Genomic DNA, 23046 nt, shown 5'->3' with positions numbered 1-23046 from the left:
TACTGGGCAGCTAATTACTAATAAATTTTTTAATAGCTTCAAATACTTCAGAAGCAAAACAATGCAGGTATAAGCAAGCACTATCTTTGTCTATTGCTCCATTTCAGGGACCCATCAGCATAGCTTCTGAAACAATGGAAAAAGGACAGGAGACATTTGTTGGAGGCTTATCCTATTGTTACTGTTACTATTTTTCATTATATTAATATATAATTGTAATACTGCCTTACATATTTTTAGTAGTACTAATACTAATAGTAATATTTTACTACTACTAATAATAATAATAATAATAATAATGATAACAACAGCTTCATCCTCTTCCTGTCTTCACAATTCCTTTGATTCCTGCCTTCCTCTCAGCTTCTTCCTTTCCTCTTTGAGATCATTTTCTTCCTCTTCACCTTGCTCTTGGCATCAGTAGCAGTGGGGCGAAGAGGGAGTGAGGCAGCAGCAGCCTGGGCTGTGGAAAGCTGCCCGGGAGGCTGCAGGGACCACCTGTGAGAGGCACCTCTGACCAGCTCTGTAGAGGCACTTGTGGATTAAACACACAGCCTTGAATACAACCTGCTGGTGAGTGGGTACCAAAGGGAAAACCGAAGGTCCCTGCTCTCAGCAACTGTTCCAGGTGAGGCTGTGGGGCATTGTGGTCTGAAAGGAGTTTTGTGCTCTTCAGTGTATAATTGATGGCTGAGGCACAGCAAGTCAGCACAGCCTGGATGTCAGAGACCTTTTGCATTTCTCTTTTGATTCTGAAAAACTGCATACTCCCTGGATTGAAAGACTCAGAGTTTATTCATAGCAGTGAGATTGTTATCCTTCCCTACTGGTCTCTCCTCCAGCACAGCCTTTATCAGCTATTTTATTGTATCTTGAATGAACTCTACCATAAAAGTAAATTTAAAAAGACCTCTAAAAAAGGTGCATACTTAAATGTGGCTGTTTAAATAGCTTTAACATTGCAATGGCTATGGAAATAATGTGAGAAGTAAAAACATGAAATGCTATCTTTGCATCACATGTATGCTATTTATAAACCATTAAGTACTTGACTATATCCAGTGCTATCCAATGTAAAATGCATATTGTTAAATTTTATGGTCCAGATTCTAAGCTGCATAAGCAAATCCAAAGTAATACTACTGTTTTTCCTTTCTCAGCATCTACATCAATATAAACCAGCAGAATCTGCATCTGTATATTTTAACCCCATACTTAGGAAGATTCTTTTTTTCCATGTTAATTGAAAAGGAAGTCTGTTTTTTCATCATTTTTTCTTTTATACTGCCTTTACTCTGTTCAAATAAAAAGTATACAGCAGAAGTACAAACTGTATGTGGAAGACATGAAAAGTGGACAGCCTCAATATTGGACATTGCTGATACCACTTGTTGCTGCCCTAAGAAAGAGGCAAAATAGAGTTGACTTCTCTATTTTTGGTTGAAAACACATTTATATGGCACTTATGCTCAAATATTGTACTTATTTCCAATATTTATGTAAAGTGTGTATGTTTACATGAATATAATTACAGCATATTTTTTTGTGTGTGTGATTCTGTTTACTAACCGTTAATCTATTTTTTTAAAAAACAACAAAAATAACTAGCCTTTATTTGATGTCCTGCTATGGTAACATGTAGTGGTTTTTACATCATTACACTTGGAGAGTTTACACACATATACCTGTTCTAGTTTGGCAAGTAGATTTAGTTTCTTGATGAATAAAAACATTTATAATGTAAATGTTATCCAGCACATTCTCCTATGCCCAATACAAGAAAAATTGATTTATTTTACAGAACAGAAGTCATGTTATTCAAATTGGAAGAGAGGGCTGCACTGGTCTTTTCCCAAGCACTGGATGCCTCTGAGTACAACAGTAAAACCTAACTTTCAAATATCAAAACAGCCAGCTCATGTGATCTGAATGAACTGAAGCCCTCATTCTAGAAGTATATAGGCTTCCATCAAACAGAATAGTTAAGTACATTATATAGAAAGTAAATAAATGATAGGTATTTTATGAAAATGGGTAGTTTACTTAGCAGAACTATTTTGAGCCACAAGGGTCTGTTTCTTTTTTTATCTAAAAATCCCTTGTTCCCACCTAACAAAGGAAAGCAGAAAGAATTATTCAGGTGATGTTGTAAAAAAAAAGCGGGATCAATTCCATATATGGACCAAAAGCACTTAGTAGAGTACCAGGTTAATCAGCTGCCTAACTTCATCTAGACCAGATAATTAACCAAACTCCTGACTGCTTTCAACACTGACTAGCACATAGGTGTTATAATGAACATTAGATTCATGTGGATATGATCTGAGCTGGCAAAGAGTGCACTGTTTGAGACCTACAGCCTTGAACATGACAATGTTCATACTGCACTAGTGTGCAGATTAGTAGGGGACCATTTTCAATCAGAGACATGCAAAGTTTGTTCAGCCCATGCTAACAGCCATCAAAGGGGCTTGGTGGGGGCATGCACACACCAGCTCTCAGAGGGCTGAGCTATGCATCTTAGAACTCTCAATGACAAGAGGATTTTGGCTTGCAAGGTCAAGGAGGTTGGCCTCCTGTGAACTGGAGCAATAGAGAACTGGGTCATGACCCTGAAAAGATTTCTGCACATTCTTACTTTCAAGCATGTGATTAGGATCATTGTTTGCAGTGGTGCTGTTTGCATATCCAAATTTAAGAACACACATAATCTGTTACAATTTTGATTTTTTACTATCTATGGCTTGAAGAATATTTTGGAGAAAATTAGTATTTTCTAGATCACTTTTATATTACAGTCAGGTGTCTTTCAATAGCAGCAAAAGTATATTAATTCAAATATACACTGCATTCTGCATCAGTCTGAAAAGGAAGACCTTAAAATAATTGTAGATAAGGCTTTAAAAATCTATATTTCAGTTTTTAAATAGGCCTTAAGTAAGGTTTGTTGTAAAATGCATCTTTTAATTTGTGACTATCTCCAGTTTCAACTCTGAATAGATGCATCTCTTTATTTACTTGGGTGTTGAAGGTCATGGCCAAGGTACTATGGAAATGTTTTAAGAAGCTTGGTTAATCTTTGCCAGCACTCAGCCTGGCTCTAGCTAGTGTTCAGAAGTACCATTTTCATGTTTATGCAATTAAATTAAAAAATGCTAAATTCCAGTCCAAGTGTCATGAACATTTAACAAAAAATCTGTCCCTTCACTGAAGAAGAAAATAGCTAGAAATTAGGAAATAAAATTTCTCTAGTTTTATTTTTAAAAAGAAAAGCTTATATATTGCCAATAATGTATAGTTATTTATTTTCCAAATGAGTCACTAATTCTTGTGAAGTCCTGGAGCTGGTTTCATATAATTCAAAGAGTGATTACACAATTTGCAAGATAGAAAGGGAGAAAAAAACCAGAAATTTTTCTTTGACAGTGAAAAACAAATTAATGAGTTCAGGATGTGTTTTATCATCTGCTTCCAAAATCCTACATGCACAAGCCCTCTGAGGACTCCCCCTGTGCATTTTATATGAGCTGTGCAGAATATAGGCTATATTCTAGTATTTATATAGGCTAGTATTGCAGAATCCCTCAACCCAAGTTCAGGAGGCAGTCAAACAGCAGTTCTTTGCAGGACTGGACCATTTCTTTGTAGCAAAACAGTAACAGTTTGACTTTATGGAGCACAGTCAGAGAGAAAAAAAATAATTAAAATTATAATCTCATATATTTACATTGCCCCAAATATTTTGTCCTGAACTTAGTATCATATAGTATCTTCTCATGGCAATGTGAAAAATGGAAAGGATTAAAAAAATGGAAATTAATCCAATCCACTGCATTCTGTAAGGACTATCAGGTTTGAGCAAAGAAAAAAAAAAAAAACCCAACATTTTAAACATATATAAGAATGTTTCTTAAGACATGGACCACAGAAATGAAATTGTGGCTTTACACAATACCCTTAGCTCAGATGAGTTTATTCCTCTCCTGACTATGTCTACAAGTAAGAAACATGCTGGTTAGCAAATTTGTGAACTTTTTACATATGCCCTGATGGCAAATATTTGAGCTTTTAAAGATGGAATAATTCTACTCAAGACAATACTTTCATGCTTCAAGTTAAGAATATGTCTGATTCAGTACCCAGACAAACAAATATTTTCACTATGAGGTCCTTACAGAAAAAGTAGTAAAGGAAATTCACAAATCACAAAGTAACAGAAAGAATAAGCACTCTTCTTTGTTACATATGCAAACTGCTATGATTTATAACTGCTGGAGGTGTTAGCAAAATCTAATTAACATATTTTTTAGTGTGATTAAGTTGGAAGACTAATTTATTTCCATCAGTCATGTTCTTTCAGAACAAGATGAAATAAAGCTCTAAAAAAAGGATGTAATATAGTAAAGTCAAAAAGAATAAAAGCAAAGGAAAAATGCATTTTGTTTTAAACTTATCACCTGGAATGAAGTAGTATTTCATGCGTTTTAAGAGAATAGAGATTTGAGAAAGAACTACAGGTATCATTTTATGACTGAATGAAACTTTAATAGGGAGGAGGTGAAGAAGTTAAACCAAAGTAACAATAGCACTGCAGTGAAAGAGGCATGCTCTTTTTCATGCACATTGTTCCCCCTCAGAGCTCTGTCACTCAGTAGAATAGATGTACTTTGACTCATGGGTGGCGATGTACAGCCTAAGCTTAGCCCGAATCCTCTCCTAAAGGCTGAGTCCTGCAACCAGATCCTGGCAGCTTCCCTGCAGCACTACAGCATGTTTCACTAATATGAGCTGATAGGATTAGCAGCAGGCAGCAATTACAAACTCTTCTTTGTGAGTCCTGAAGAGTTTTGATTCCTGTGTCAACTGATGCTGTATTTCAGATTTCTTTTGTGGTAAATCCTAAATCTTCAGTATTGAGAGTAGATTTACACAGTCCAGGAAAGCAAAACAATAAAGGATAGTATGTTGTTTAAATTGAAGTATGTCTATACTGTTTTATTACAAGCAACGCACCCACATCCCCCTCCAATTACTAGGACTATTCACAGGCCATAATATAGTTGACTGGGAATACTGCTAAAGACACTAAAGCAAGATGGTTATCAGCACTTCTGCACCCATTTCCTAGTCTAATATCCAAAGCAGTCTCACAGTAAAGGAAAAGCTTTGGAGTCTGATTGACCCTGAAAAGATTTTAATCCTGGAGGTAGAAGTGTGTTCACATGTAATGTTTTAATACAGGAGCTAAGTAAACCTAAAAAGAAGTAAACAAACAATGCAGACATTCAAACTCACTTGATGAAGTCTGTATACAAACTGCAAATAAAATAACATGAACTGAAATGAGTGGTGTTATTTTAAACATATGTAAATATTCAGTAAGATAAAAAATATTAAGTTTCATTCCATCAAACTGCACACTTAATCTTAGGTTGAGTTATTTTCTTTTGATAGACATGTATCCATGCGCAAGAAAATAACCAAAATATTTTCTTTATACTGAGGGCCACAAAGGTGGTGTCCCTTGGGGTGGCTTCCCCAGATGTCTGCCCTCACTCAACACCGTGGCAGGTGAGTCAATTTCTTTCTGAATTACTGATATCTGAATCACAAAACTTTGTAATTGGTGATAGCCATGTGTGACCCAAACATCTGCTTATGCATCCAAGAACTGGGACAGAGAGCTAAAAATTTCACCAACCAGTCACACCTGTCAATGACAGCCCAAAGTAACATTTATTAAACTGCTCTAACTGTCCAATGAATGCACCTGTTAGTGAAAATGAAATAAAGACCAGATTTTCATAAAGAAGTCTTGCTGAGCTCAAGTGGAAGACACTACTATTTTACAGCTTCCTGCTTCATTCCCTACTTCCATTTGCTTGGCAGGAACTGAGAGCAATTAATGACATCAGGTTTGCAGAAATGCTTCATAGAGGTGAGCTATGGTACTAAGATGCAGGTCCATACTCCTTTCTGCTGATTATGTTACAGAATCATCAGAGTGAAAATTAGCTGGGACTGTAACAATTTATCTCTCTAATACTGATCCACTGACAGAATCAGAAACCTAAAAAAGGACATAGTCAAAATTATGAGACATCAGATTTAATTCAGTATGACAGTGTAAGAAATTATATGAAAATTAAAAAATCTTTCATTAAGACAAAATAAGTTTTTATACAGACCTAGTACACACTGCTTTCAGAAAAAGAATCCTGATAAATTAAGGAGTAGCTTTTTTGAGACACAAAAATTTGAGACACAAAATGTCAAATAGTATATTGCAGTTCTCTGAATATCTTCATATGAATGTTAAATTTAGAATCCTGTGTAAAAATGTTGTGAACAAAAAGATTAATTTGCTTGCATCATTTTTGTGATTCCTGTTCACATTCCAGTCTTTCACTTCAAAGTTCCTAAATGTTTGAGAATATAACAGAAAATAAAACTTTTTTAAAAAATTTTTAGCATTCTTGTATATCTATCTTTTGTAACCCTCACTCAAAAACACAGTGAGTTTACAGAATAGTAAAATGAGCTCCTACCTTTTTTTCAGTTCTTCAAACATTAGAACTACTCCTGAGAAAAGGTGTATTATAACTTGAGCACTGAGAACAAACCAAAGAATTTAGTCTGATGTGTTTTGGGTAAGTGAAAAGTATTTTGCCTATGTATATAGAGTATGACACCAGTTTGCAAGAAAATCTGTAAAAAGAAAACTCATTATATGTTCCAAAGCTTGCAATTTTCTCTCTCAGATGTATAAAAAGGGTGACTTGGCAATAAGTTTCTTTTATCTATAAGGCTGTATTCTTTGAAAGCTGGTACAATGACCTTAGTGATCAGTTAAAATTATAAGCTAAAGCTAATGACGCTGATCCCTTTATATGCATTTTCATTTTTGAACGTTGCATTAGTCTCCTTTTGTATCTAAAATACGTGAATCCATCTATGTCTGTCTGCATATCTGCCCATTTATCATGTCATATCTGGTTTGCGACAAGAACAGTGACATTTGGAATGCACCAAACACACTTACCAGAAACTTAATATGGCTTCCACAGAGTGCAGGAGTTTCTGGGACAAACAACTTGCTCTTGACAGTTTGGATGTGTAAGAAATCTGTCACAAATTTTCCATTTCAAAAGGAAGTCTTGACATATCTTGTTGCATTTCCGGAAATGGAACAAAGAAATACTTTATGGTTAAGAAATGGATGTAAGCCAACAGTCAGTACCCTAAGGTGAAAAGTCAGACCAGCCCAGGAGTTCCTCAGTTTTCAAGCAAGAGTTCTGCAGTTCCAAATAACGAACAAGTGAAAAAATAAGTAATTCCAAATAATGAAGAGGTGTTCTCATCTCTACAGAATCCTTCATTGTGCTCTGGGCAAAGCACTCTCTTAGCGTGACATAAAGAGACTACTTGGTATAACAACTGAAGAAACCTGCAACACATCTAAAGTAGCCTCTCATTTCTATACAGCTGTAAAAGCTCTGCAGTAAGCCCCTGAAAGAGAACATTTATGTGTTTTATGTTAATTTGAAATGCTTGAAAGCAGTCAAAAGAGAAGCTTAGTCCTGAAGAAATCCCAGCTTTAAATCCCCCTTAAGCCAGAGCATATCTATGATGTTGCGGGTTTTTTGGGGGGTTTTTTGGTGTGTTTTTTTTAACAACTGCAATTCTTTTATTACTTCTGAAATGTTAGGTACATTTCATGCAGATTTGAATTTTCATATCACCTTTTAAAGGGTGAGTCAAAATTTCCTCAGGACCCCTAGAAATCCTAATAGCCTGACAAGCTTTTCAGCCAAGACCTAATATTCTTCTGTTCTTTGTGTGTGGAAGCGGCTGTGCCCATGAGTCTGTGCGGGGTGAGCATGAAATGAGGGTGGAAGCCCTTTATAGCACGTTCCCACTTCACTTCCCAGTCCTTGCCAAGAGTCTCTTGCCAAGACACTTTTGGCAAGGGCTGTTAATTTGTCAGCATTTCAGATGAAGCAGCAGCGGCCAAAAATTTCTTAGGTTCTTCCCTGCACAGAATCCAAAGGAATCTAGCATAAGGTTCATCCACTTCATGGTTCGGATGAAGACTGAAGGCTTATTCCTTCGGAACTACACCAACTGGAGACCAAGGCAGTTTTATCTTTTCTCTCTGATAATTGTCTTTATGCTTTTCATCTCTTTTGTCTGGGGCTGTTAAATGAGGAAAGATTATTCCGGAATTTTCTAACACCTGCTGTAAATTTGAACACTGAAAATTGAAATTTATCTTTGCTTGTACAAAAATAGTGTGAATGAGGCAAGGGGTAGCAGTGGGGTGGTGGTAGTGTTTGTCTTTTTATTCGAAGTTATTCGAACAGGGGGGAATGTTTCATTTTTTTTCTCCTGTGAAGTAGGATTATAATATGGTTATATTAGCAGCCCTGCTCATTGAAACTACATGAGTAGAGAAAGGACAGACCTGTCCACACACATATCCCTCTGAATTCAACTGGCCAGTAGCTCCTGAACTCAGCAGCTGATTTTATACTAATGCGAAGGTTAATGAACTCTTTTCTACTCCTTTCCAGGAGCAAATGTCAGCCCTATAGAGGTTCATTGCTCACCAGAACTCAATCTGGAGTTCTAGTCTGGCACAGGAAGAGTAATAGACTAATGCATTAATTCACTGAGCCTCTCTGCCCTTAGACTGGTTGTGCATTTTTTAACATGAACTATAGCAGCTATGGCATTCAATCATATCTTCATAGCTTCCAACTATGATTTCAGAATGCATATAAAATACTCTATATCTTGATTATTACCATCAATATAAATATAAACTACAACAGAAGGGCAGGGGAGGAAAGAGAAAGGCTTTTGGATTCAACTAATAAGCATAAATGCAGAAAAACATGCACATCACAGCTGGTTGAATCCCTGAACAACTAATTAAAATGAAGCCTTGTTTAATTTTTTCCAAGAATGATTTGCTTTGGCTATCTGACAGCTATAGGTAGGTGAGATTTTTTCTGTGTTTTTTCCATTGCATAAAGGAAAATTTGTGCTTAGTCACACATGAATAAAACTACTTTTTTGACCATTCTTAGACCATATCCCCCAAATTATTTAGCATAACTGGACAGTCTCACTAATGAAATAGGTAGTATAGGTAAGGTTATATTTTTTTAGTGTAAGAATCTATTCTCTATATGATGGAAAATAAGCTGTGTATGATATGAACACTGCAACACAGAGGAATTGGAAGGATGCGACTGTTTAAAAAATTTATTTGTGAGCTAAGATGAGAGGAACCTACTACATCCATGGGTAAAGGAAAATGGAAAATTACTAAAATTTTGGTGTTACTTCTCAACTTCCTAGGAAGCAGACTTCAGCGTATGCATTACAGAAATTATCTTTTATCCTTATTCCTGCTGAAGGATATTCGTCTTGGCTGAAAGTAAGGAGAGCACAGGGAAAGAATCAAAATTTGTCCAAGTGATGTAGCTTTAAGATTTTAATGTGCAACAACATCACTCATGCAGAAAGTTGACCTCAGCATATGGAAATTTCAGGTCACAGTGGAGAAATAATGACAATTAAAAGAATATATACAATAAGTGTTTTGCATTATGTCTTGGCTACTTTACTTTCAGTGACATTTTAAAAATTTGAAACATGAAAAAGAAATTCAGCCTCATTTGAAGTAATCATGTGAAATTTTGCACTTTAATCCTTTTACTTTCAGGGAAGCCCACAGCTTCAGTTGAGGTCAAGTCTATCAGCAGTTGAGCAGCTCCCTTTCTGTTATGTCAAGAGAAATACCTTGAGATATAATTGCATTATGAATGACTAAAACGGTGATAGAGTCAGTGGTGGGAAAAAAATATGCAAACTAGCATGTCTCAATTGAATTGTTCATTTGGTTTTCTCTGTTCTATGGTATAAGCAATTGGGTAAATCTTCTTTTTCATCATTCAGGATGAAAGTTTTATTTGAAGTTGGAGACCATAGCTGCCTTTTCACAGTAAATTGACCTTGTTCCATACAGCCAATGTCATAATGCTCTGCTTTATCTAGGCTGAGAGAGAGAAAATCGCAAATTGCTTCTGCATGATTAGTTCTGCCACTTCAAACGTGTTTCTTCCGAGTTGGCTTCCACACTTGCTGCTAGAGATATGTGCCGCTGGGAAACCCTAATCTGTCTCTGAACTCCTCTGATTTAGTAACCCTTTACCAGCCAGTCTCTAAAGTCAGTAAAATGACTCTTGTTGAGAACAATAGAAACGGTACAGAAAAAGAAGAAGGCATTAATTTTAGTCAGTTTTTTCTCACTTAGAAGATGGAAGTTCTTCCAGATTAATGGAGTTTTCACAGATATGTATTTATTTTTATGATTGTTAACAATGTTTTTTTTCTTTTCTTTGTATATCTTGATGAATAAATCTTGGATTTTTTATTTTCTTGAAATACATAAAGATAATCACCATTGTGTTACTAAATTGATATTGAAACATTATCATCTAATTAATTCTAATTTTTCAAAAATCACCATTGTTTTTCATTTTGCTAGTATGTTTCAGATAAATAATCCCAAGACAGTCAAAGATTAAGAAAACACAGGGCAAAAATGATTGCTGTGATGTACTCTTGAAATTAAAAACAGCCACAAAAGGTTTTATACAGCCAGATAAAATTACTGCATGTTGTTTCAGTCAGGAGACAACCATTAAAAATCCACATATAGCTGATAAAATAGGTAGCAACATAGCTTAGAATTTTAGAATTATGGACGGTATTTTTGTTTTCAAATCTAGAAATAAAGGAAAGTACAGAATCTCACTATTTGGTTTCTCTTTGGACAGGAGATCTGTATAGTTGTCACTTTACAAAGACACAATGCTGCAAAACATCGGTTTCTCAGACTCAGGCTTCTTCTCTTTCCTGCTAACTCTGAGTGCTGCCACTCATGCTATATCCTCACAGTGAGAGAATCCAGGGAGTATCCAGATATGGGAAACCAATGGGTATTCAGGATGAGGCCATAGGACTGAATTGCTTGCATGATTTATTTTAACTAAAAAAATCAGAACCATTTACATTAATGCAGCTCTTATTCAAAAGGGTTTTATTTTATTATCACTGTAAAAGTGAAAGAACAAAAATTTAAAACATGCCATGGCTGACAATTCATTTTCACAAAAAAAAAAATCAAATATTTTTATTTTTAGCACAAACCAAATCTGGTTGTTGATTTCCTCCTAGAAATCCAAAGCCAGTTACCATATTTCTCTATGAATTACAAGCATGTAGTGATTTTTTTTTTCCTGGTGAAGTAGAGCAGCAGTAACAAGCTGAACATGACAAGTATTTAAAAATAAATTGCTTGATAAAAAAATGAAGAAGAGGAAAATGCCGGCTTCATGTGACAAGATTCATGCTGAAGCAATGTTTTCAGATTTTTGACCAAAGAAGGATATAACAGTTTAAAGGTGAAAAGGAGTATGGGGAATCTGCTACTTGACAAATAAGTCTACGTATCAAAAGATTTTGCTAACCAGTCTGACACATAATGGCACATGATGTCAACTACTATTAAAGGCTTTACAAAAGATGACAGCCTGGAGAAACAAGAATCGCTTTCCAAGAAAAGAGTTTCTGTTGAATTTTGTATATTATTCCCAAGCATTAGAAACACATCAACAACAATACTGTAGTCAGGAACCAAATAATTTTTACAGACACTTGTCTTGTGGATTATGCATAGGCCTGTGTGCCAGGAAAATTTCACTTCTAGATTCCCTTGGAGTCCCTCACCATTGTGGAAAAACTTCAGATATTTTATGCATTTCCATCAATCTATGTTTCCATTAATTTATCTAAGTAAAAGTAAGTACTGATGAAAGTGATTATTTGTTATGGTGTATCAACAGGTTGAATGGAATTCAAGGAACAAATCTTATATAAAGCAGTTAATTTATGAAAATGGTTCATTAAACTATGATTTTGAATTCACTTGAGAAAGAGAAATACCTTTGCCTAGTGTGGCAGTCATAAACCCCAAGGTGATATTTTTATGCAGATAAATTGACTAAGCAAATGCCAAATGGTGCAGATTATGACTGTAAACAGAAAATTTCTGTTTAGTAAGATCTATTGAATTACATAGATCATTATTTAGACAAATAAATAAAGGAGGACTTCCCATTAATGTAAACAAGGATTCATCAGGTCCTTACAGAATAAAAATACTCTGTAATGTTTGAATTTTCTAGTGCTTCATCAACAACCACCCTGACTTTTTAACTAAATGTAGAAACTCCAACAGGTTTGTCTTCAAAAGTTCCTGGCAGTTAAATTTTCTGTATTTCAAGATCAGATAAGGATAATTTTTAGTCTCCTTGAGGACATTAGAAAAAGACCTTCCCATCCTCTCCAAAAACCCAAAAAGAAACATTTGAACTTCATCTGAAGTTTTACAGAATAAACTTCATAGTGAACACCAAACATTACATTCTAAGAATTCCTCAGAGACCTTTTGGTTTTCTCTAAGTGCCATTGAAATGGCAGTCCTCAAACACTGAATTCATTCCTGCCTTTCAATATTAGTGCTATTGTTGCTGTGGTTGTGGTCAAAAGCCTAAGAGTGGGGCTCCATCTCTTCCATCCCTCTCATCCCTAAAAATATGGGCACACCTTGCTGATCAATGGAGGGGAGAAGTCAGTGCAAAATTTCTGATTGACATCAGCTGGAAACAGTGTTATCCCATAAAGGAGAATATATCTCTGAATAAGACTTTGTGCTGTATTAAGGCTTTATGACTTCGCTGATAGCTCATTAATTCCTTTTAAAGCATCCTAAAAACAAATCAGTTGTGCTGTTTGAGTCTGATCAATGCTTAGACTCAAATGTTGTTATTTAGCTAACCACACAGGTGGATTACAAAAGAGTAACGAAACAGCTATGCCATCTTTGCAGTTTTTCTCTCTTAAGTAAGCAATTGATACTTAACCTGTGGATAAGGTCAAAACATTTTTTCTTTTCCTTACTGTTAAAGAAAGTGTAAAATACCTCAACACCCTGAAATTTGCCATTGTCTGCAGATATGAACATCTGAAAATAAATTCAAATAATAACAGAGGAAAGAGGAATTTTGGGGCTAATCATGTTTGTGAAACAGCACGTTTGCAGTTTCTCTGAGATAAATACTATTCCTGATTACATGGTTTGGGATCTCTGATCACCAATGAAGCAATTGCAAAGATCAAAAGCAGAGACTGATGTTTAGTGGTTTTAATTTACTTTATCAAAAGCAGAAAAGTTCAAAATTAAGAAGTTTTCCTGATTTTTTTTTTCTGTATTACAAAGGTTGTAATTGTAACTAGTGCATTGCAGAGCTCCTGGTATATCCCTGCTGTACATGCATACTTACTGGGATCTTCCTAGATAGCTGGAAAATGGAAAAGCATCTCAGAAAGACTAAAAACTGTCATCTGTTATTAGTACCAACTTGCACGTTCTCTGCTTCAGGCTACAGAATTCAATAGCAATAATGCAGTCCCTCCTTTGCTTACCTGTGTTGTTAAGAGCATTCTTAAAAAAAATTAGGGTGGAATTCTTGTTCTCAAAAGAATGAATTGGATTAAGATTTCCACACCTGTATTGAAGAAGCTAAATGTAACAGTTATTACTTACAAAAATAAGGATAAATAACAGCAGTTTTGATTTGAAAATCCTTCTGTGTTAGAACTTGACTAAGTTGGTTTGGTGGGGGTTTTTTTGCCTATGCTGAAGTTGCTCATCTTCTGAGTAAAAGCAAATGTGAAATAAAAAAAAAAAATTCTATGGTACTTCCAGCACTTTCTGCACATAGGGACTTCTGTGTAGACCAGTAACTCAAGAATTCACATTCATCTTTGTTTATAATAGCCTAATAACGTACAGAAAAGTGGGCATGCTGTTTCTTGAATCTCAGTCATTCATTCAACAGGAGGAATTCACAAATGTGGGGGAGCAGTTCCACATCTATTTTTAGGTAAGAAAAAAGTATCCTTTTAAGGACAGCAGGGCTTATTCCCATAGCAGAGTTAGATACTTGCCTGCAGGTAAAAATCCTGTGTTAATATTAGCTGCCTATTAGCCACTAGCAATAAACCTGAGCTGAACTTCTTTTCAACTGATAAATACTGAAGTTTAGAGTGGGGCACAACTTGTTCAATTACTGTGAAAGATATCAGGCACAACATATAGATCTGAATGTGGGATTAAAAAAAAGTTCTCTACTACTGGGTTTTGTTTTGCTCTCTTTTTTGCTAACAATATTGTAAAAGCAGTCCCTTTTCAGTGTTTAAGACAGGGTTTTCCTGAGTAAAACTATTACAGTACTCCATAATAAGGAATTCTCCCAGGTGGAATTGCATCTTCTTATTCCATGGGAAAGCTTGAAAATCATAAATCCATTAAAAAAAATTCAAGTGTTTCTCTTGATCCCATATAAATTCCTTTTAAAATGAAAACATATTTGAGGCAAAAAAAGAAACACAACATTTTTTTTTCAGTTTACATACATAGGATAACTGAGATGTAAATTAGGATGAAAGAGGAGCAAGGCAAAATAAATCTAGTGCTTGTATGCTTTCAACCCCAGCATCATTACTGGCTTTTTTAGATCTCTAATGATTTCCTTGATCCCTTTACCAAGTACTGGTCTCTTAAAAACAACTGTATTAGGACCTTTAAAGTAGAAGGAGCATCTATGATTTCAAACATATCTGTACTTTGTAAATATATATATGACAAACTTTATCTGATACTGTCCATTCTTGAAGTTTATTCTAATTAATATCTATATTGGCACTTTTTTTCCTCACATTTAGAACTGATGAATTCAGTGATGATTACAAAATATTTTTGGCACTCTGGACAGAATCTTTAACTGCAGGGCAGGTATCACATCCCTATTTATGGAAGTTTGGGCATTTTACATGTAGTCCTGGACATTTCTGTATGTACATAGCCTTTTCTGATCATCAGCAAAATTTTGGCTGCCAGTGCCAAGCTGCCTTGCTGTGCACACAGCGGTGACTGGGGATCAAATCAACACTCTGGAAATCAGCACTCCTTTCTCAAGTGTTAAGTAGAGCCTTTATGCAAACTGAATAATAGTGAGGATATCCTCAATGACCTGCCTCCTACTTGTGGATTGAAAATTAGGCCTAAGCATGCCAATTGCCAGATAATGCTGTTACAGGGAGACTTGTGTACAAACTGAAAGGTTGAAGTGCACCCTTTCAGCACCCAGACCCATTCCCAGCAGGCCAGCTGCCGTTCCCCAGCGGATGCCTGTGGTGACACTGGTGCTGGGGGCTCTCAGCATTTGCCTTCACACCCCGGTGGCCAATGGGTCCAGAGGCTGCCTGGAGCATCCCCATCACTGACACGTCCTGAGAAGCTGTGCCTGGCAGAGCCATGGTCTCAGCTGATGACAGGCAACTCAAATTGGTCCAGGGAGGCTTAAAGGGAAAAGAAAAAAAACAAGCAAGGGAGTGACATGTCACTTCACACTGTGCTGTGGTCACTTTAGCTGAGCTGTGAACCACAGCTCTTTTGAATGCAGAAAGTTGCTCTGATAACCCTGTAGGAGAATGATATGGGGGGATGAGGCATGTCTCAGAAATGTGAGACTTTTAAGCCATCGGCACTCTAGGTTTTGCTCCCTGTTTTAACTCTTAGCAACTGCTGCTGTATAGATTGCCTGTGTGCAAAATATAGATTTATCACAAATAAGGGTTTGACTATCTCCAGGGGAAGAGGGATCCAAGCTCATGCTTTCAGAGTGACTCATGGCCTTAGGTGCTGTTGGGCTTTGATATCACAAAAATGCATATGCTGGCTACTGACGTGTGCTGAGCACTGCACTTCTAAAAAAGCTCATTACTTAATATCAGATATGGGGCAATCAAAGCCATGATGAAAAATCTTCAATATTTGTATAAATTCAGTTCAACTGAACATAAATCGATGGCACTGAGATAGGCCACACCCATACCATCATTTGTGTTGTTTGGTCAATCAATGTGTACTGTCATTCTACTTTATCGGAGACACTGAAGGGTCACCTGAAGGACCTTATTTATGGGTAGTTTCTTGCTTTCCCCACAGTCTGAAATGAAGCAGCTTGTCGCTCTGCAGGAGCTAGATCACTGTGATCATAAACACAACTCCTGAGGGCAATCTAGCCAAGGCTACAATGGCTCTGTCTTATCACACAGTGTTCTCACAAGTTTGTAGCAGTGGACAGCCATCTTTTTTGAATAGTCTGTTCGACAGACAGTAATGACAAACTCACATGCTGCCAGAATGAACAATTGAGAACCTGGAAGGCTGGCTTTCTTCTGTTAGAACCCTAATAAAGGTAGAAAAGACAAGTACTGCATAATATATATCTTAATTCATCCTTGTAAACTAATAGCAAATCTCGGAGGCCAAGAAACAGAAACCAATAAAATCAGATTTTCATACTATTTCATACTAAAATTTCAGATTTTGCATAAAGATGATGCTTTATGCATCAAAAACTTATTCATGTTATGAAAAAAAATCACAGAAAATAATTTTGGTGTGTTTAAAATGTGGGAACAGCAAAACTTCTATGATATGAATACTGTGTGAAAACTCTGTTGCCATGATCCACTGGCATTGGTATGCTTTCTTAAAAAAAAAAAAGGGAAAAGATGAGTTCTGGGCTGTATTTCGGTTCCATCAATGAGGATCAGTCCCATTAGCAGTTAATTCTCTGATCTCATACATACCACTTAATATATTTGTTGCTCAGTTTCTAATTTTTCTGTAGAGGATAAGAATACTGAATACTTAAAGCTGCATTAAGTTCAATAAATGTTAGTTACTTTTTTTTTAATCTCATTTCTAATATATTTACTCTCCCATGTTCTAGAGTGATGTGAATTTCTTATATTTCAAGAGAGGAAAAGCAACAAAATTAATTACAACTGTAAAAGAGCCATAGCAAACTTCATATCTTCAATGATGTTTGCTATCTGTCAAGGTATTTGCTGGCCTTTGTCATGACTATATCTCAGCACTTAACAATCACAAATCTGTTTTATCCTCCCATTACCTCTGTGAGATAGAGCAAGATTGGTCCAATCTCCAGTATTCAGGTGGAGAAGAGAAGTCCAGGTAAACTGAGAACAGTCACACCATGCATTTGCGCCTGAGTTAAATGTGTCACAGATGTGTGCCAAGACCATCTAGATGGTAGGGGCCCTTGTGCTTCTGAGAACAGCACAGATCATAAAGTCTAGGACAAAGTATGTGACAGCCAAGGACAAAGCCTTCTTGGTCAAGGAAAGCATAATTCCAGATAAAGACAAGGCCTGAAAATTGTTAAGAAATGCTGAAAAATTGCGAAAAGCAAAGCCACTTCCATTAACACAAACTCTACACAGCAGTTCCTAGCTTCCAGTGACTAAAACAAGCCATCATCCACTGTGGCCTTGGAGCACACCTGCTCTCAGAAGGTGGTGGAGGATGGAGGCTGGTGCCTTCCACCCCCTGGGCCAACAGCTCACCACAGCTGAGGGAGTTAACAGTCAAGATATTTCACTTTCAGTGTTCCACCTTTTACTCCCCTGAAGTCCTGTGCTGGCTGCCAGAGTCATTGTCCCCGGCTAGCTGCAGAGGACACTTGTTCATATTGTTTAGGTAATAGGACAAAAATGTTTTATTTTTTCATTAACAAAACTACGTGTCAGAGCAAGATGTTGTGTGACACTTTGAACAGCACCCTAACTTCTCTGCTTCATCACCTTTGCCACATGCTCAGAAACAGTTCCCATGCTTTGGTTTGATCTCTCTCATTCTCCATCTGGGTTTGATCCAAAGCCTATAGGTATTAATCCACCGTCTTCAATGTCCACTACATCAAGCTGCTGCATGTCTAAATACACGTTATTAGCCTTAAGATTACAAGCTGAATATATCTGACCCATGCATAAGCCAATATATTTAAACAGACAAAAAGCAAGGGGAAAAAAACCCAAAAAACAAACAAACAACCAAATACCCAAAAAAAGGAATTCATGCTGAATAGCAAATCATGACTGAATCTCACTGTGTGTGAATTTGCATACTGCTTATCTCAGGGCTGTGAATAGTGAGTAAACATTACACTGGGGGTTTCTCTTGGTTGTTAAGGGCAGAATTAATCAAATACATTATTTCAAAAACCAAACAGAAATTCAGCCTGAGATTCTGTGTTGCAAGTAGTCCTGCACCCATTTAACAGCTGCAAACTAAGCTTTCAGGTTGCTGGCATAAATTTCACGAATGAAAGTTCAGTAATTTACTTGAGAACTGGGGAGAACCTTTCTGTTTTAAAGTTCAACCAATCTATTCACACACGATAACAATGCAGAACATTTATTTATTCTGAAACAATCAGCCACAAGTAGCTGGTATTTTAATATTTTCAGTGTGCATCTATAAGGATGTTTAAAATGCAAGATCTTCCTGTAACATTAAGACAAGGAATGTATATGGTTTATGTGTGCCTAGTTTGAAAGACTTTTTCTTTTCTTTTTCCTTTTTTGAAAGAAGCACAAAATGTCTGCCAAGCTTAAAATTAATGCGGATCATGTTTCTGTGTCTGTTAGGTGGTGCTTACTGGGCAGTCTGGCTCTTGTCAGTAATTCTTCAACTGCTCTGCTGCAGTGGAATTACTGAAGAGAGTTAGGAGTTGGGGTTGGTGGGAGGGATTCTTTGTCCTCGTTGCATTTAAAATTACATCTAATCTTATCAAGGAGCTCGTCATTGTTTCTGGCTGCCCATAGCAGGTACAGTACTGCTTTTGTTCAAGTCTGTTGGTTTACCAAATAAAGGCAAGAACTGCTTGCTTTTCTCATACAAGTAGTCCAATTGATTTCTGCAGGAATACTTGCATGAGTAAGGCAAACAGAATGTGGCAGTAAAATTGATTAAAAAATAATCTGAACACAATATTCTTCCAGAGGAAGTACAAGTTGATTGAAAAGTGTTTAAAGAGACGGGTAAAATGAACAGATATAATTAAAATTTAGACATCAGGTATGTTTAAAGCAAGCGAAACCAAGAAACAGTATGAAATAAAGCAAAATGAAAACACCTGCCAGATACTAAAAACTTTTCACTATTTATCAAAAATTAAAACCTTTTTCTAAATAGCAGGGTTTTAATTAAAAGTTGTTTTTGAAGCCTTTGCGTTTCAAAGCAGAATATCTTGAGAGGTGCATAAATGCATAATGAGTATTTTCCCAAAACTCAGCAGAAGTCCATGTGGTTGTGCTAAAAATTTTGAGCACCCCAGAGGGGTAAAATATTTTTTCAAGTGCTTGCATGTGGATTTTAATATTTCAATTTTTGTATTCATCTTGAATATTCTGGGATCCTAAAACTGCAATAACTTTTGCTTGCCTCCCAAGGGAGTTGTATGCAAATACAAGCAGACCACAAAAAAAAAAAATAAGCGTGCAGTTGTAATTACTGTTTCTTGCAGTTTTTCCAGTAGTGGATGCAGTTCCCTATCTTTTTTTGAATTCATCAGATATTTAATGTTTAAGGACTTGTTGGTCAGCTGGCATCATCTATTTTCCTTAGCTGGAATTGCTGTGGGCTTAATAAGAAAGTAGGTGTCATAAGTAGTACGTATGTTTTCATTTTAGAAACTTGCCCTGACCAGTACTGAGCAAATTATTGACTCTGTAATACCAACACCAAAATAAACAATATCAAGAATAGACCAACAGTGTCAATAAAGATTCCAAGTTAAATCAGACAGAAATAATTGGTATTAAGTTAAAATGGAAACTCTATTCACGTCATTTTATAATTAAGATGCAAAAAGTAACTTGTTCAAGCAGGCTCCATAAAAATTGTGAGAGAGATGGTGAATTAGCCTCAGTTGTTTACAGATGTGTAGCTCATCCTAACAAAAGTTATGGAGCATTTTAAAGTAACCTAAGAGGAACCAAAATCTAAAGAAGTTATCAGAATTGAAGAGTCTTGCTTATTGAATAGTTTTTCTCAAAATTTTAACGTGTATATTTCATCAAAATTTAGTGTTATATCTCCTTAGTGATCAAAGTAAGGTCTGGGGCTCCTGAATGGCATAGTTAGATGTCTGCAAATCACTCCACAGCAATTGTGCTCAGAGTGCAGCACTGGTTATTGGCACAGCAGCATTTACACTAGTGCAACAGGTTATTAAACATTGTTGAAAATTAATGGAGTTTTCTTACTCTTCAAGACCATATCCATAAATTTAGATGCTTGTTTGAGACATCTAATCTTGTTTGATTAGGAACCTTGATTTCTTTATAGTCAGAATATACAAAACTCACTTCCAAAGGTCTTCTCATCACATTATAGAATCTAGAATTAAATGGGTCTAATATCAGGGGCTCCAGTTATAAGCCTCAAATTCAGTGAAATTATTTCGAGTTTTGTTGAAGAAATAGAATAAAGAAACATGAAGCTATAGGAAGAAATGTTCAGAGATTACAGCAATTGCATTAGAAAAGGAAGTTGATAATTTGTGCATGACAACACAGACAATATTATAGGAAGAAAAGAGAAGGTGTTTTTTTCTCACAAATACTTCAATAGTATTTGAATGATGCAGATAATGATCAATAGACCCATAAAATTGTGTGTGCATGTTAAGTAAATAAGAACAATTTTGAAGAAACAATTTTTGTAAGACATTGCCAAAACAAATCAAATTAGAAGTCATACAGGATTAGATATTTATATGGATTATTAGAATTTCTGTAGCTTTATCAAATAAGAAAAATATGATAATACCTATAAATACTTCGCTTTCATGGTATTAGCCAACTGCCGCTTGACAAAAATGGGTTAATAGAGTCTACATACAGATGTTCAGAGAAATGGTTTTTGCATATTACCATAAAATAGAGCTAGTTAATATTCTGTGAAGCATTTATAATACTATGTTTGAAATGTTAGCACAGGTTTCTTCACCTGACTCTTCACACTACCAGCTGATTCTAACTATGAGAGAAGAATTGTGAGTTTACTCTGTTAACTGTACTGCTCTGCTAATATCTGACATGTACAAAGGTACTCAAATATAAAACAATGACAGATTTATTTCTGTTACTTCTGGCTATAGTTTTTTACAATAAAGACAGAGAGATTGTGTTACTTGCAGCCAATCTGATGGCCAAGGTACCTTCAGATCAGAGATCGCTAGGTTATCATGTGTTTAATTTGCCTGCACAAAACAGTAAGAGCACTAATTTTTTATACAACATGCTAATTTTTCATATTGTTTATTCAATCTTGGTACTAAGAGTGACTTTTAAGTAACTTCAGGTCTCAACTTACACAACTTAATATCTGAGACTGCAACTCTATTTAGGGCAGAAGTTGGAACCTCAGTATACTGTGTATAAAATATGTTCAGGTAATCATGAACTCAAAACTGTTCATTATTTATACAGGTGCTGAGCAGGTATGTCCAGAAATCCAATTTGTGACCCCCTGCTCTGCTTATTTATTGCACACTCTTCCTAACAAACCTATACAAGGACTCTGCCAAGGGCCAGTTTGTTATTTATATCTCCTCATTTAAAAGTTACCCAAACCTTCGGCCCACTGGGCCTAGAAAAGTGCAGGAGAGTCTGAGTAACCTCAAGGGAGCTTAACTTGCGCAGACTTACACATCACCTGCATGTTTGGCAGTGTCTCCTAGTATGATGTCAGAAAATGAGCCACAAAGAATTCATGGCACTGTTTTGATGTCACAGCGCATTTGCCAGGTGTTATTTTTAATAATGTGTCCAAAACAACCAAAGGGCATGAAGAATCCAGGATATTCTCCTACCAATGGGTCTTTAAACATTCTTAAAGTACTGCTCATTTCTGAAAAGGGGTAATATAAAATGACACCTCCTTATTCTGCACAGCTGTTCCTTATTTATAATGAGTTGGCATCCTATCTGCCACCTGCAGAAACAAAATTGAAGCCTTACAATGTTTCCTTTCTGTTGGTCTTGCAGAGTACGCACTGCAGAGAAGCTGCATCACCCTTCCTTGCCACATTTCTCATTATGTGCAAGTTTATCTGTTTGTACATGTCACCAAACATGCAATCCAGGAATAAGGTAAAACACTAATGTGACTGAGGTCCTAATTTTACAACCAAAACTGGGAGACTGTTTCTGATGAAGTGTGAGGCAAAAACTCTACCCTAGCTTGAGAGCTACACATATTGTTCTGTGTAACAGTGGAAAATACCATACACAAAACACAGTTTTGGGCAGATAATTCATAACACACATTCAAGAATTACTTTTTCTTAAACCTGATTAATGTGTGACAAGAACAATCTTATATTTTACAAGAGATGCATGCACCTGAAGGTGTTCTGCCCATAGAAGAAATCAATGCTAGGTAATTGGTCTTGTCCACCTTCTGCTTTTTTCTTTTTATATTACATCAAGGAGTTTATTAACAGAAACAAGCAGTTTTTCTTCATGCCAGGCAAGTCCCTGGAATGTGTTTTCATCAATTACACAAACACAGATACAAAATCTGCAGTTTAGTCTAATTAGTTCATGTTCTGTTGCAAGCCTAGTAATTAGTAGCTACTTTTCTGATTGATATTTTCAAGATCATTTTAATAATCATTATACAGAGCATTTAAGGTAGTGTTTAATAACACAAATCTAGCATAGACAATGTATTCCCACTGGTGTTTAGGCTTATTGCCAACTTACATCTCCTCTACAATGCTGGCTTTGCACCAACAGAAAAAAAAAGAAGTTGATGTTTCAAAACCAGAATTGTATGTAACCCAACATTATATGCACAAGAATTGATAGAAAATTTGTAGTGACTTGCGAGTTTTGAAATTTAAGAATTTCAAGCACCTGCAGGTGATTTTTGACATTCTCTCTATTTCATCTTTTTAATAGTACATTTTGAATATTCAGTGGGCAGTCAGATAAAAATCCTCTTAACATAATATTTGTTTAATA

The 23046-nt window shown here is 36.0% G+C and overlaps 1 long non-coding RNA gene across 1 annotated transcript in view; it reads left to right on the top strand.

The window, feature by feature from the left end:
- LOC141727065 (uncharacterized) overlaps positions 1-23046 on the top strand; it is a 116348-nt gene that overhangs the window by 59674 nt on the left and 33628 nt on the right. Inside the window, exons 2-3 of the long non-coding RNA XR_012578071.1 lie at positions 5455-5571; positions 6560-6650. This is a non-coding gene — a long non-coding RNA (uncharacterized LOC141727065). The remainder of the gene's footprint in view (positions 1-5454; positions 5572-6559; positions 6651-23046) is intronic.

The sequence above is a fragment of the Zonotrichia albicollis genome, chromosome Z (assembly GCF_047830755.1).
Source record: "Zonotrichia albicollis isolate bZonAlb1 chromosome Z, bZonAlb1.hap1, whole genome shotgun sequence".
Lineage (NCBI taxonomy): Eukaryota > Metazoa > Chordata > Aves > Passeriformes > Passerellidae > Zonotrichia > Zonotrichia albicollis.
Note: the sequence above shows the minus strand (reverse complement) of the source record. Positions and strands in the feature narration are given on the sequence as shown.